Source organism: Eptatretus burgeri, chromosome 13 (assembly GCF_056783735.1).
Source record: "Eptatretus burgeri isolate ZD-2024b chromosome 13, Ebu_testis_v1, whole genome shotgun sequence".
Lineage (NCBI taxonomy): Eukaryota > Metazoa > Chordata > Myxini > Myxiniformes > Myxinidae > Eptatretus > Eptatretus burgeri.
Window position 1 is genome coordinate 10700045 of NC_140973.1, and position 15445 is coordinate 10715489.

The following is a 15445-nucleotide window of genomic DNA, read 5'->3' on the forward strand; positions in this document are numbered from 1 at the left end:
CTTTTATAGGGAAAGACTGGTGGGTGTGGTTTCCTTTGGAAATTCCCTGGGCAAGCCCAGGCAAATTTTTCAAAAGCATAACATTCTAGAATTTTCTGGTGATTTCTTTGTGAGTCAGAGATGAACTAGAAATGATGTAAGAGTAGGTGGGGCTTAGAAAAAGTGGGCGGGGCTTATGGGAATACCTCATGAAAAGTGGGCGGGCTTGGGGAAAAGTGGGCGGGGATTATAAAATCCCATTAAAAGGTGGGTGGGGCTTAGGAAAAAGTGGGCGTGGCTTATGAAAAGTGGGCATGGCTTAACAAAAAATAACCTGTGGCTCAGGAGGTGGTCAAACAAGAGCATTAAGAGAAGTTTATCATTTCGTAATGGCACAAAAGGGGTATCTTAAAAAATATATAGATTCAAATGTTTTGTTTTTAAATATTTTAGATGGGGATTATTGTGCAAAGAAAATTAAACGATTGAAGGAATTTGAGAATGAACAAATCTTTATAGGTTCAATGAGTGAGCTAAACAATATGCATTGGTTATTTGAAAAAGAGTGTCCCAAGGCTTACATGTTTCAGATATTTCTTTAGAATCACCTTTAACAATCACATTACTACTTTACTACTTGAACAAATCTTTATCTTATTGCATTGGTTATTTGAAAAAAAAGTGTCCCAAGGTTAAAAGGGGAGACAAATAAATATACCTTGGGATAAAAAGGGGGTTTACTTTTTAGGGGGAAAAAAATGAATCGCTGAAAATCCCCCATTCATTTACATTGGGAAAAGTGAGCCAGAATCAGTATATTCACTATATATATATATATATATATATATATATATATATATATATATATATATATATATATATATATATATATATATATACACATTTTATTACCAAACATAAAGGATGCATAAAAGGAGAGAGAGAGGCAAAGATTACGCACAGTAGTCAGTCCAATCCAACTCTGGCAAGCCCAGCGTTTAGCTTCATCTTGTATTCAATTTACCCTGCCCCTTGTGTGACCACCTGTTAGCATGATTCACCCTGTTCCCATCATCAGCTTTACTGGGAGACTAAAGCTCAAAGCTATTCTCTTCCGTTCCCATCATCAATTTCTATTTAGGAGACCAGAGCCTGGAGCTATTTCCTCCCTCTTGGCTCTGAAACTATTTCTCATTAATCGACAGCAAGGCCTGTTCTTCCCATTATCCCACTCGAAGTAGGACAAGCTCAAGAGAAAGATTACTTTTTATTTTAAGAGCTATGACATTCCGTCTTTGTTCTGTTCCTTGAACCGGCAAAGGCCAGCTGTTCATTCTGTCAAGCAGTACTGATTAATACCAAGGTTTCCCTTGGTACAGGACTCAAAGGATGTTTGGCAAGGTAATGCAAAGGCCAGCTGTTAATTCTGTCGAGCAGTAAGAGATTTATGACATTCCATTGGGTTTCCTTCAGCCGGGCAATGGCATCTGCTGAATCTATTTCTGCAGCACTGGACGTGGCAAGGCTTTAGATTTCCTTTTAGTTGGGCCATGCAACACTGGAAATGTCTGTTGCTTTTTGATTTTCTTTTCGTCTGGCGAATCTCAGGAAATTTTACCAAGAATGGCTGTTTTTCAGCTTGGGACATATGCAGTGATCTCCACAATCCCTCCTCTTGTTACTTTGGAACATTGTGTCAAAGAAACAAACAGCTGCACAATAATTTTGAGAGATGGAGCATCCATGGATCGGCAGGACAGCAGACAGCAGTCTCCTTCCAGGTGGCCCACTCTTATGGTCAACTCCAAGTGTCCCATGACGGTCGGAGGCTCCCCCTGCACCTCCTAGCCTGAAAAGAGACCCCTACCCACCGCCCAGCCGGCCCACCAACACCCACACCCCTCTGAAGAAAAATGGATAGCATTTCAGCAATTATGGATTAAGCATAGATTATGAGGAAGTAAAGTTACTTTCTAAAGCTACTCACACAAGGTTGCTCGCACTTCTATGTCTCGAATGGTATTTGTATTTTGGCTAACTACAGTGTTCTTTATGAACAACAAGAAAGAATAATATTTTTTTACTAACTGCAAGCCAGAGTAAAAAAAAAGAAAGTACAAATCTCAATATTCGCCAACAAGGCAATGTTTACATAGTATTTCTTCCCATCCCCTCCATTGGCGCAAGCAATTCAAGACACTCATCCAATGTGAGTTTGAGCAGTGGGTCAACAGTCCCATCAAGTTCACAGTATATTTCAGGTACTATGGGTTGGGGAAAAATGGTGGAGTGAATTATCGGGAGGGGGAGAGGCGGCAGATGTGTTAGCAGCGGCTCGACCACAGCAATCACAGTGGGCTTCCCCAGAACCATCTCCGTTGTTGTCTTCTTTGCTGTGGAGGAACATTGTCTCACGCACTCCCTGATTAGATTTGTAATACAAGCGATGACAACGATCATAGCTATGAAGATCATGAGCCCTATGAACAACCAATGGATTATCCAGGCTTCCCAACTGCCAAATATTCCCTTCAACCAAGATCCCATTGACCATCCCTTGTTAAAATCATGATATTTTGCACCTTCGGCTTTAATTTTGTTAGCCAAATTATCAATTTCTTCTGAATTATCTGGGATGTATGTGCAGCATTCTACCCCTATGACTGCACAAGTCTCTCCCTTTTCCGCTAGCAGCATATCCAGGGCGATGCGGTTTTGCATAACGGTCGTCCGTATAGCTACCAGCTCGGCACTTGTTTTGTGAAATCCTTCGCTAGTGGTGTTAGCAAGTTTCTCCAATGATGCTGCCAAATTGATAACTTCCCTTGCACTTTTGCCAGCTCCATAAAAAGGGAATGCAATCATGAAAAACCTCTCAACTTCTGAAATGGTTCTTTTCGGTCTGGCCTGTGGCATAAATGGTGATTGGAACGTGATCCGAATCCTGGGTAATACATATCCCAAATAGTACGATCCTGTCCATCCCACCGGTAGCCATGAGTATGCCTTGTATCCGCACACAAAATACGTACTATTCAGGGGTGTCTGAAGTTCGACGAGGTTATTTGCTTGTATTTTTACAGGTCTGGTTGTCCCGTTAATTCGTCCTTTAACGGTAACCGTCTCATTACCATGTCTAGCATAATGTCGGCATGTTAACTCTCCTAAGTGGGGTCCCGTACCCTGTCTTCTAACTAGGCAAATTAGTCCAATTTGTTTGTGCATGAGTTGAAAATGTGGAGGGTACTTTTCTAATCCCCCCCCCCTTTTCTCAATGTGTCATAGTCTGTCCACTTTGTTGTTCTTGTAGAGCCCTCCTGCATTACGACTTTCTGCTTAAGAGTTCTGTACTTTGGGTAACACCAATGCTCATAGTCCGTACAATTATAGCCCCCTTTTTCCCAATTATTCCTTATTTCCGCTATTCTTCCTTGCACTAATGCTGGCGTCTTCTATACTTTAGTTAAAACTGGTCTGTTCTGTCTATGGACTAGGTACCCACACATGTCCTCCCCCTGGAGTGGGATGGCAAACAAGGGTAATCCATGTTTTGAAGAGTGTGGGAGGTGTGAACATACCCAACATTTATTTTTGTTCATCGCCCTAGCATACTGTAAAGATAGTGCCAGGAAGGTGTTCAGTGGATGATCAGTCAATTCTTTATTCAGAGTTATTTCTCGTCTCTTTCTTTTACCACCCTTTGAGTCCACCTGATCTAATTTCCGACGCCCTTTTTCCATAATCGTAGTTTTCCCATCATCAGTGTTTCCTTCACTGTCACGCTTGCAGTTGATATTGTGAATTACCCACGTGCAAACAAGTGCACAAAGAATCGCGGTCATGGTAAAATAGGTGTTGTTCATGTTGCCCCTTCTCTGCTGGTATTGCAAGCTTACAGTGTGTGGCGTGTATCCAGGCTGTCTTACCTTCGCACTTTACCACAGTCGGAGTGGTCAGTAGTACCTGAAATGGTCCTTTCCACCGAGGTTCCAAGGCTGTTTTCCTCGTGAAGTGTTTTATCAGTACGTAGTCTCCCGGCTGGAAGGGATGTTACGGCTTTTACATTAGCATTGGATTTTTCAACCCCTGGTAGCTACTTCACTGCAATAGTAGAGTGAGTGGCTCCCGTGTCAACTAAAAAGGAAAGTTTCTTACCTGAGACATCCAGAGTGTAGGTCGGCTCCTCTGTTGGTGTTAATTTCAGCATCGCTCCTTGCAACACGAGTACAGTATGAATGCCTGCACTAATGTATGCATGAATTTGGCCGCCTCTTCCCCTGGACGTTGCTTTGTTTCGTAAACTTTGTCCCAATCTAGCGCCTCCGGTCGCATCGCTCTCTCGATTGCATTTTTCAGGCACTGTCGCGTATCTTGCCGTTTGTCTGTCGGTCCATGCCGCTGGCTCGTCCTCGGGCCACAGAGCATCGGGCTTAGCCTTTCTCCACACTGATGAGGACAATACTGCATGGCGTAATATCCCAATATCTTCATGCGTGCAGCGATGTGCAACCCACTGCATTATTAACTCCTTTGTTAACTTCCGCCATCAAAGATTGGAGGTTACTGTTTTCACCCCTTTCTGTTTGTTTGTTTGTTTGTTTGTGAACAGTATTACGGAAAAACTCCTCGACTGATTTCGACGAAACTTGGTGGGGGGGTTAGGTCTGGTCCAAGGATCATGCCATTAGATTTTGGACTTGGTCCAAAATCCAATATGGCTGCTATGGCGGCCAATTTGAAAAAATATTTTAATTTTTTTTTTTTGCATTTCTACATGTTTTAAGTGATTTCCAACTCCCCCCCGCCCCCCCCAAAAAAAATTGTTCGAGAAAAAAAAATTTTGCAACTTTTTTTTCAACAAAATTTCGATTTCTTTTTTTTTGCATTTCTACATGTTTTAAGTGATTTCCAACCCCCCCCCCCCCCCCAAAAAAAAAAAAAAATTGCAAATTTTTTTATACAAAATTTCGATTTTTTTTTTTGCATTTCTGCATGTGATAAGTGATTTCCAACAAAAACACATGCCAAAATTATAATTGCGGCTGATTTTCGAACTTCAGGTGGATATACCCATGTAAAATCAATTTCTGTCTCAAGGAATCTAGTTATGACGAATGAATTGAGTATGTAAAAGTTAAAAGTAAAAGGGAAAGTTGCAAACTATAACTCTGTGAACACTGTTGACGTCAAATTGAATGAATAGGATATCAGGTTCACTTGAGTGACCTAGCAGTATTGGCGGCGGAGGTTTTGCACTCTCCCGAGTGCTCCCCCTCTAGTTGCTCCTGCGTTTCCTCTTAGGTCTAACACTCTCTCCTTCATCGATCTCAATTCGCTTTCTTTAAACGGATGGTACACTGATTGAGCTGGCAGTACTCCTGGCACTGCCGGAACTATTTCTTGGACTGGGAAGGCAGAGGCTGTGGCCAGCAGCCCCATGGCGCCCAGGTCCGGATACAAACTTGGTGTGCTATTCACATATGCAGATGGATCACCTGCATTGCTTCCCTGATCTTCCCGCTTCTGCACTACAATTTCAGAGGCAGTTGCAGAGGCAGGAGTAATTCCTTTAACTTGTGCTTCTATTTTCATTAACCTCCACCATCGAAGATGGACGGAGGTTACTGTTTTCACCCCTGTCTGTTTGTTTGTTTGTTTGTGAACAGTAATACGGAAAAACTCCTGGTCGGATTTCGACAAAACTTGGTGGAGGGATTAGGTATGGTCCAAGGATCATGCCATTAGATTTTGGACTTGGTCCAAAGTCCAATATGGCCGCAATGGTGGCCATTTTGAAAAAATATTTGAATTTTTGTTTTTGCATTTCTACATGTTTTAAGTGATTTCCAACCAAAAATAAATAAATTTATAAGAGAAAAAAAAACAGAAAATGTTGCAACTTTTTTCAAAAAAATTTCGAATTTATTTGAAAAATATTTGAATTTTTTTGCATTTCTACATGTTTTAAGTGATTTCCAACCCGCAAAAAATTGTTAGAGAAAAAACAAACTAATTTTGCACCTTTTTTTTCAAAAAAATTTCGATTTTTTTTTTTTGGGCATTTCTACATGCGCGTCGATCTAGTTTAGTTTATTCAATCGTGGTTCAGTCGTGTCTAATCAGTTTTGACCTACAATGAATAGGATATCAGGTTCACTTAAGTGACCCAGCAGTATTGGCGGCGGAGGTTTTGCACTCTTCCGAGTGCTCCCCCTCTAGTTACTTTCTGTTTTACCAAATTTCTAGCCACTTCATTTACTTGTAGGGCTTCTTCTTTCTACATCTTACAAGCTTCAAGATCTGGCTTGGGCTTTGACTTATCACTTGTCCGTTGTTCCAGTCGAGATGACAAGTTATCTATAATTTCTGATCTTAAGGAGCCCCATCTCGGGAATGGGTGTGGGTCCCGCTTCATCCACTTATACCATAATGCCAATTGAGTACAGGACTTAAATGCATATTTTTCATACATCAATCCTGCCGCTGTATTCGGGGGTGGAGCATTTTTTATCCAACTTTAGTTTTACAAACTTATTCCCTATTTTCCCTTGGTCCTTCCTTGTGTATTCTTGGGTCGGGTCAGCGTTTTCCACCTGGGGTGTTCTTGGGCTGGGTCGGGTGCTTTTCACACCTTCGAACAGACCCTCACACTTTTCCTGGCACACCTCCCACTCCCTCAATCTCCCAACGGAAGGTCTTGGGTTGGGTCAGGGGTTTTCACACCCTTCCTTTCCCTCAATCTCACATTTGGACCTGGCCCTTGAGTATTCTTGGGTTACCCCCACAATTTCCCAACGGAGTGTTCCTGGGTTTCCCTCAACCTTCCAATGGATCCTAACCTTCACGGGATTCCCCCTTTTGATGTGCACAAAAACTCCTTCTCTCCTTGTTCTTTTAAGATAAGGACGGATCACAAAGAGTAGCGAACCTGTATGCCCTAGTGTGAGAAAGGAGGCAGTTCTTACCTTATCTTAAGCCAGCCGGCTCTCTCCTCCTTTGTCTCCCCAGGGCAGCTCACTCCCTCTTCCCTTGATCCGGCTCATCCCATCCTCGTCGCCATTTGTGGAGATCAAGTGCGGTTATCAAGTTCTGTCCACACCGATCTTGGTAGAGAAGAGATTATTGCCCACACCAGACAGAGACAGAGAGACAGAGACAGACAGAGACAAAGAATACACACAGTAGTCAGTCCAATCCAACTCTGGCAAGCCCAACGTTTAGCTTCGTCTTCTATTCAATTTACCCTGCCCCTTGTGTGACCACCTGTTAGCACGATTCACCCTGTTCCCATCATCAGCTTTACTGGGAGACTAAACCCAGGAGTATTCTCTTCTGCTTCCATCATCAACTTTACTTGGAGACTAAAGCTCAAAGCTATTCTCTTCCGTTCCCATCATCAATTTATATTTAGGAGACCAGAACCTGGAGCTATTTCCTCCCTCTTGGCTCTGAAACGATTTCTCATTGATCGACAGCAAGGCCTGTTCTTCCCATTATCCCACGAGAAGTAGGGCAAGCGCAAGAGAAAGATTACTTTTTATTTTAAGAGCTATGACATTCTGTCTTTGTTCTGTTCCTTGAACTGGCGAAGGCCAGCTGTTAATTCTGTCAAACAGTACTGATTAATAACAAGGTTTCCCTTGATACAGGACTCAAAGGATGTTTGGAAAGGGAATGCAAAGGCCAGCTGTTAATTCTGTCGAGTAGTAAGAGATTGATGACATGTCTTTGGGTTTCCTTTAGCCGGGCAATGGCATCTGCTAAATCTATTTCTTCAGCACTGGACGTGGCAAGGCTTTAGATTTCCTTTTAGTTGGGCCATGCAACACTGGAAATGTCTGTGGCTTTTTGATTTTCTTTTCGACTGGTGAATCTAAGGAAATTTTACCAAGAATGGCTGTTTTTCAGCTTGGGACATATGCAGTGATATATATATATATATATATATATATATATATATATATATATATATATATATATATATATATATATATATATATATATATATATATATATATATATATATATATATATATAATACCGGGCGTAGTGGCGTGCGCCTGTAATCCGGCTACTCGGAGGCTTGGGTTGGAAGATCGCTTGAGGACGGGAGCTCTGTGCTGGGCTGCCCTATAAGAGGGTGTAGCGCAGCCCGGAATCATGGTGAAACCCAATCCTTATCCATGTGTCGTAAGAGGCAACCAGGGTTGCATCAGGAAGGGCCTCCGGCGTAGAACCTATGCCAAATCAGTATGTGGATCATAACGGATGATCCGCTATGGCGACCCCTAACGGGAGCAGCCGAAAGACGAACAACAACATATATATATATATATATATATATATATATATATATATATATATATATATATATATATATTTATATATATATATTTATATATATATATTTATATATATATATATATATATATATATATATATATATATATATATATATATATACACACACACACACACACACACACACACACACACACACACACACACACACACACACACACACACACACACACACACACACGGATATGTGATTGGAATGGTGCTGTTTGGAATGAAAATTTAATGCAGATTGAGGAAATCATGTGAGGGCTTCCACCCGTGAAATGCGCAGTTTCGGCATTTGTAGTTTTCTCATTTTTTGCCAAAGTCCTTCACGAACCGGCTATCCAGCAGCTGTTCAGCCATGCATAGCACGGTCGGGTATCTCGCGAGTCAAATAGATTTTGCTTTGAAACTCACAAAGCGAAACCATCTAATTTTTATATGGAATCACCCAGCCTGTGAAACACTGGGATGACAGTTAATAGCTGGGTCAGGATTCAAACCCAGGCTACACAGAGTGAGCATGCATACCTCTCGGCTTTCCTGCCATGATGTGGCGATTCATTACTTTATAACAACTGAAAACATTTTTTACTCATTGTGATCATGTAATTTATTTTGCCTTCCTACCTCCGGTATTGAACTGCAGTATCACCATTGATTGAAACCTGAAGAATGTGTGCCAACTGCCAAGTGGTTTCACCAAGCAATCCACAAAACAGTTGAAGAAACTTTTAAAATGAAACGTTTGATTTTTATTTGTATTTATCTATGCTGAAGTGATGGGTTGTATAATGGAAGAACACACAAAAAGGGAAACGTCGTGGAAAATAAATTTTCACATTTTCTGTGAGCCAGCCACCGCCTGTTGCACCACAGAACAACACGTGGCCAATGCATGCGAGTGGCCCCTGAACTTTATTCAAGTCGATCGATGTAGTATTCTGTGACAGTGCGAATATTGTAGAGCACTTGCCAAGTGGCTTAAGCACCTCAACAAAACGGTTGATAAGAAACGACTCAGTTGGCATGTGATTAGTAATCACCAAATCGTCATATTAAACATACACATCCTGGAGACGCCAGAAATGTCACATATGTCCAATTTTGACAAATGAACACTTTTTTAGGAGTTGGAAATGCTTATAAGTTAGATTCTAGAGCTTAAATTTTCTAGTTCAGCTTCGTCTAAGAGATTCTCGAGGTTATCGCATGTGCAAAAATGAAATAAAGCCATGAACGCTGGTTTCTCCGGGCGTTTGTAAGCATTGCAATGTATCCAGCAATTTGTAGCTGTGGATGATTAGGCATTCAATAATATGAATGAGGAAAGTGAAAAAATAACTCCATCGTTAAGAAATTGTTGCGGCCTATTCCAAGTCAAGGCATGGTTGAGCCGGCCAAAAACATGGCAGCTTCAAACCCCAGCGAGGTGACCTAGGATATGCTTAAGACCCCATAGAGAGGGGTGACCGAGGATGTGCCTGATAAATGATGTAATTAAATAAGGCTGTTAATTATTTTTAAAAGGGGTGTTTTAATTAACCCAAACACCCAATTTTCACTCTTGCATTTCCTTAGAGCTCCCTTAGTATGCATGCAAAGCTTCAGGCTGCTCGGTTTCATTGTTTTTGAGTTATGAAGGACACACACACACATTGAAATTTATTAGTATAGATAAGAAAGCAAATAAAAAACTTGGCAGTCTTGGATTAGTGTGTGTGTGTGTGTGTGTGTGTGTGTGTGTGTGTGTGTGTGTGTGTGTGTGTGTGTGTGTGTGTGTGTGTGTGTTATTTTATTTTAGTGGAAAATCATCTTGCTGACAGAATGGCCTGAATGTACACATTTTCGCCTCTGAGCTGTCTTGCCTGAGTTCGAATCCAGACCTAGCAATAAACTGTCATCCCGGTGTTTCACAGGCAGGGTGATTCATCAATGTGTGTGCCGTCGCTTCGATGGATGTTAAACGGGCATCCTGTCTGCCAGCATTCTTTGGTGGATATTAAAGATCCCACGGTGTCCTTCATGATGAGTAGGCAAGCTCTTACCGGCACCATGAACAAATTCCAAATTCCTGCCGTAATCAACAGCACAGCTGCATACAAACAAAGAAGAGAAAAATGCACTGCGTGTACTGTTTCATATCTTTTATGTTGATGAAACATACAAATCCAATGCATTTTAAAGCATTTTCAGTAGTTACTAGACTGCACACACAAGGGAGCATATGGGAAATATGTAAAAATTAGGGTTTACAAAAATAATGTATTTAACTTATGTGAGTTCCTTGACATGGAACTTCAATGTAGGAGGCTATCAGGCCCATCAAGTCTGCACCAGTATTGCCATTCTAGGGTTGATTGTCCACGCTCTATCCTTTTAAATGCCGAGCATCAAGCAAAGAAGCGGCACGTACGATTTTAAATCTTTGTTATGACCCGATCAGGGCTCGAACAACTGACCTCCCGTATTGAGAGTGGATGCTCCAACCATTACGTCTGGTAAATTTGAATAACAGTTCATTATAGTATGAATGCGTTAAGTCAAATAATGGAGCCAAGTTAATGATCCAGGTAGTTTGAAAATCTATCAATTGCTTCCTTGTTAAGAAAGTTATTTTGGTGTTCAACTATTTCAGACATTACTGTTCATTACCTCCACCACCAAAGGTGGACGGAGGTTATGTTTTCGCCTCTTTGTCTGTTTGTGAGCAGGATATCTCAAAAAGTTCTGGACATATTCAGACGACACTTGGTGGACAGGCTGGGTTGTGTTACAAGGACAAATTAATTCAATTTTGATGAAGATCCAGATACTCAAATTTTTCATATTGTTCTTCACCATTGAGAGATAGGGCCAAAGCGATATATATCACAAATTTTGGTGGACAGGTTGGGTGTGTGACAAGGACGAATTGATTCCATTTTGGTCAAGATCATCCGGATCCAGACACTATAATTTTAAAATTGTTCTTCACTATTGAGAGATAGGGCAGAAAACTATATACTGTATTTGCAACCACCATTGTGGGACGCATGAATATGTAACGATTTTTTTTGATTTGACCATCGGTTCATGCACCAGAGCCTGGGGACTTAGTCACATTGGGTAAAATTGGAAAACACTTTTTAGTCCCCGTTGGACAGTCCAAAACGGTCGGCTTATGGATTTTGTCTCGATTTTTGTGTCCCTGCGTGTATGCGTCCACAACCATATCTTGGACATGTTTGGACCGATTTTATTTGTACTTGCTGCAAAGACAACACACGATGGGATACATACGCATGTCATTTTTTTTAACGACATCAGATTCAAGATGGCTAACTAGCGGCGATTTTAGTTGCTAAAAAAACCCCTGGTGTCAAACACGTCCTCAACCATTTTTCAGACATGCATTTACCGATGTTGTTCATACTTGGCTCTCAGATAATGAATGATGGCTTAAATATGCACATCATTTTTTTCGGGATCAGATCCAAGATGACCGACTGGTAGCCATTTTTTTTAATATCTGTCCCCAAGCATTTCACAGACATGCGTGGTTCGATTTTGTTAAAAATTTGGCACAAGCACAGTGATAGCATACATGTGACCCTTGCTTTATTTTGTGATCTGATCAAAGATGGCAGACTGGAAGACCGACGGCCATTTTAGTTGGACATAAATACGGGCCACCCCTTTATTTATCTGTGTGCCAAGTTTGAATAAATATGGGCTGCTAGCCCCTTTCACTCCATACACAAAGCTACTAAAACAACAGGGGCCATGATAGTTTATGTCTTTTATCTCCACCACCACAGGTGAAGGAGGTTATGTTTTCACGCCTTTCTGGCTGTTTGTCTGTGTACAGGATATCTCAAAATATTGTTCACGGATCCGGATGAAATTTTGTGGACAGGTTGGGTGTGGGTGTGTGACAAGGATGAACTGGTTAGATTTTGGTGAAGATCTGGATCCGGATCCGACTATTAGAATTTTTGAAGTAATTCTTCACCATTGAGAGATCGGGTGAAACCGATATGTCGCACGATACCTCAAAAAGTTGTGGACGGATTTGGGTGAAACTTGGTGGACACATTGGATGTGTGGCAAGGAAGACTTGATTCAATTTTTGTGAAAATCCAGATTCGGATCTGGATCTGATAATTTTTAGTGATTCTTCACCATTGATAGATGAGGCTAAACCAATATATAGCACGATATCTCAAAAAGTTGTGGACTGATTCAGATAAAACTTGGTGGACACGTTGTGTGTGTGTGTGTGTGGCAAGGACGAATTGATTCGATTTTGGTGAAGATCTGGATTTGAGAATTATTGAATTTTCAAAGTGATTTTTCACCATTGAGAGATGGGGCCAAAAACGATATATATATATATATATATATATATATATATATATATATATATATATATATATATATATATATATATATATGTATATACATCATGATATTTAAAAAATGTATTGGGCCCGATATGTTCTCGTGGATCAGGCATTGCATGGCGGAGGTATGCGTTCCACCGAGTGCCCTTCGAGTTTATTTTGATTTTATTTTTTGAAACACTGTTTTGCAGGTAAACTTTCATTTTAGGATTGGTGAAATCATGCAGTTTCAAGTACAGAGTGACTGAAAATGATGCTGCACTTTTCTATTTATTGACAAATTTCACCATTTATTATCTTTGTATCAAGGTTCTGTTTTCTTTGAAAATTCTCTCCCAGCCTCCCTCCACACATATTTTTCCTTTTGTTTCCCCCCCCCCCCCTCATTTCTCCATTTCGTTTTTTGATATGAGGTAGTTTTATCCAATAAAGGAGTGGTTCCTAACTTGGAGTCCATACTCACAGACCACAGACCATCAGTGGGGATCTGTGGGCAGAAATCAAAAAGTATCCCGATCCCATATCTATGGGACTTTCTTTGCCACATTCAAAGTTCAGCCTCCTGGTGAAGTATGAGGTTTCATCAGATAATATCTAGAAAGGTGTAGAGTACAACTACTGAAGTGCTTTTATGTCCCTGACTCCAACATACCTCTTCACTGAGCAACTGCGTGTCACTATGCCACTCTTCCATGGTTCTTTGAGGGTTTGGAAATTGGCTATGAGGGTTTGCATATTTGAGGGTTCAGAAATGGGACTGCACACCCCAAAAGTTTGTGAACTGCTGCAATAAACGAGCTGGCAGGATGGCCTAGACCTAGAGGTATGTGCACTCCCTTCTCTAAGCTGTCTGTCCGGCTTTGGTTTAAATCCTAACCCAGCGAAAACTGTCATCCCGGTGTTTCATAGGCAGGGCGATTCATCAAATGTGTGGGGTTCCTCGGATGGACGTTAAACTGTGCATCCCATCTGCTGGGATTAGTTGGTGGATGTTAGAGACCCCACGGTGGCCTTCCTGAGGAGTAACCAAGCTATTGCTGGCACCATGGGACAAATTACAAATTCCTGCCTAAACCGACAAGCGGGCGTTGCATCAGCGACGTAGCTGGAACCTCTGTCAATGATGGTACCCCATAGCCTTGTGCTGCATACGAAATAAGAAGAAGAAGTAGCAGAAGAAGACTGCAATAAACCATGCTCCATGGGTTGCTGGAATGGTAGAATAATCCGTGTTCTTGAAGACCGGTTTTCAAGTTTAAATATTAACTCTGCTGACTGACTGAATGCAGATAAATATTTTCCTCCGAGAACAATGGTGCTCTTGATTCTCCTGAAGTGTACCAACATTCTTTCACCTCAAACAACCCCAACCACCATGTTCATCACAAAATCACTTCACTTGCATATTCCTCAAAATGATCAGCAGACTTAATTAACTGTTAATTGCTGTTTACTTTGCTTTTTCTTGTCAACCCTTCCTGTCTATCCATTTCTTACAGCATGTTTGGCATGTTTTATTAGTCCTCTACTGGTTTCATGCGAGGGGACAATAGGTATGCCTTCCGTCTGTCCGTCCATCTGTCCCACCTGTGGTTATTCAGACTTTTCCCCATACCCTTTATCATATTCAACTGAAACTTGGTACATGGCTTCATTATGATCAGTTACAGAACAAGTTCGAGTTTCAGGGTGTTTTGTCAATTTTCCACAGAGCTATGCCCTTTTTGGTTTTAGAAAATATCACATTGGAAAGGCACATGTATAACAAAGCAATTCTCACTCTTGTTTATTTTATTATCCCCACGTTTTTGAAAAAAACGGGAGGACATTGTAATCGGTTCCCTTCGTCTGTCCGTCCATCACACTGTCTCCTCAATAGTTGGGCAGAATTTCCCCATACTTGGTAGTTATGATCACTACATGGCAAGAATGTGCAAGAGCAGTGTCAATTTTGGCCCCACCCCCTGAGGTGGGGTGAGAAGGTCAAGTTCTGAAAAAATGCAATTTTGGGCACATATTTAAAACATTTTTTTATGAAATCAACATTGGGAGACGCATGAAATGTGCAACGATTCTTTTGATTTGACTCCCCCACCCCGGCTTACGCCCCAGGGATGAGGACTTTGGGTCACAGTGGTGAAAACTTGAAAAAATAATTTTAACTCAAAATTGGATATTGGGTCAATCTTGGTGGAACTTTTTGCCATCTTTCAACTTTGCTTTAGGTGGGAAGTGTGGGGATTTGCGATTGCGTGCCATCGACTTTGCTCAAGTTATTTTTGCACCTGAAACTGGTGTGAGACTGTTTTTACACCTAAACAGTAATCCGTTAATGGATGCTCAGCTTAAGAGGTGAGTCGTGATTCTTGAAGCAGCTTTAAAGCTAACCCTTTGATGAAATGCAAATGTCATAAAAGACAAAGTATTTTTGGCAGGAGAAATTTATACATGGCTTATTATAAAAGCAGGAAAGCGAGGTTTGGGCAGAAGATTACTGCACAAGCAAGGACTGGAGAGAATGCAGGTGAATGATAAAACGATGTAGAAAAAAATGTTTTTTTAGATTCTTGGAATAGAAAAAGTGATATTTTATATTTCATGCATGTTTGACAATGTACCAGGAGAGGACGTTATCCATTTTTGCAATATTTTGTCTGTTGAGAGTCTGATAAGAAGGTTGGTGTAAAGGTAGTGTGCACTTGCCTTTTTGAGCCATCTATTCCATATTTGATTCACGA

General features: G+C 41.0%; 1 protein-coding gene, 1 long non-coding RNA gene and 1 pseudogene across 5 annotated transcripts in view; 2 read left to right on the plus strand and 1 right to left on the minus strand.

Moving 5' to 3' along the window:
• LOC147013832 (uncharacterized) overlaps positions 1 to 7494 on the minus strand; it is a 37021-nt gene extending 29527 nt beyond the window's left edge. Inside the window, exon 1 of the long non-coding RNA XR_015050520.1 lies at positions 6945 to 7494. This is a non-coding gene — a long non-coding RNA (uncharacterized LOC147013832). The remainder of the gene's footprint in view (positions 1 to 6944) is intronic.
• Positions 1 to 15445, plus strand: part of LOC147013831 (S-adenosylhomocysteine hydrolase-like protein 1) — a 102275-nt gene that overhangs the window by 34186 nt on the left and 52644 nt on the right. The window lies entirely within an intron of this gene.
• Positions 8019 to 8159, plus strand: LOC147013833 (signal recognition particle RNA; annotated as a pseudogene).